Raw genomic sequence first — 480 nt, forward strand, 5'->3', positions numbered from 1 at the left:
TCCGCGGGGCTCGGCTGGGAGCCGCGGGCGGGACCCGCCTTAAGGTGGCACCGCCGCCCCCGCCTGCTCTGCTTCTTCGGCTCTAAGACCCACTGGGGAAACTGAGGCTTGGGTTCGATGCTAGCGTTTCCGCCCCGCCCCCACGAGAAAGAGACAGAGAGAGAAAGAATGAGAGAGAGAGAGAGAGAGAGAGAGAGAGAGAGAGAGAGAGAGAGAGAGAGAGAGAGAGAGAGAGAGATTAGGCAAAAAAACTATCTCTGTGAGCCCTGGGGGCTGCAAGTGGCTTCTCTGGGACAGCGACACTGTGCCCTATGAAGGTAAACACCCCCCAAGCGAAAAAGAGAGATACACACCTGTACCAGGAAGGGCAGACCCAGGCTGTATTTGTCAGCCAATGCTGCCCCACTCTGGAGAGATCCAGGACAAAACCCAGGGCAGCTTAGCCAGGCTCAGAGCCCACGTTAGACTTGCATGCTAGTG

This window comes from Apodemus sylvaticus, chromosome 20 (genome assembly GCF_947179515.1).
Source record: "Apodemus sylvaticus chromosome 20, mApoSyl1.1, whole genome shotgun sequence".
NCBI classification, from domain to species: Eukaryota; Metazoa; Chordata; class Mammalia; order Rodentia; family Muridae; genus Apodemus; species Apodemus sylvaticus.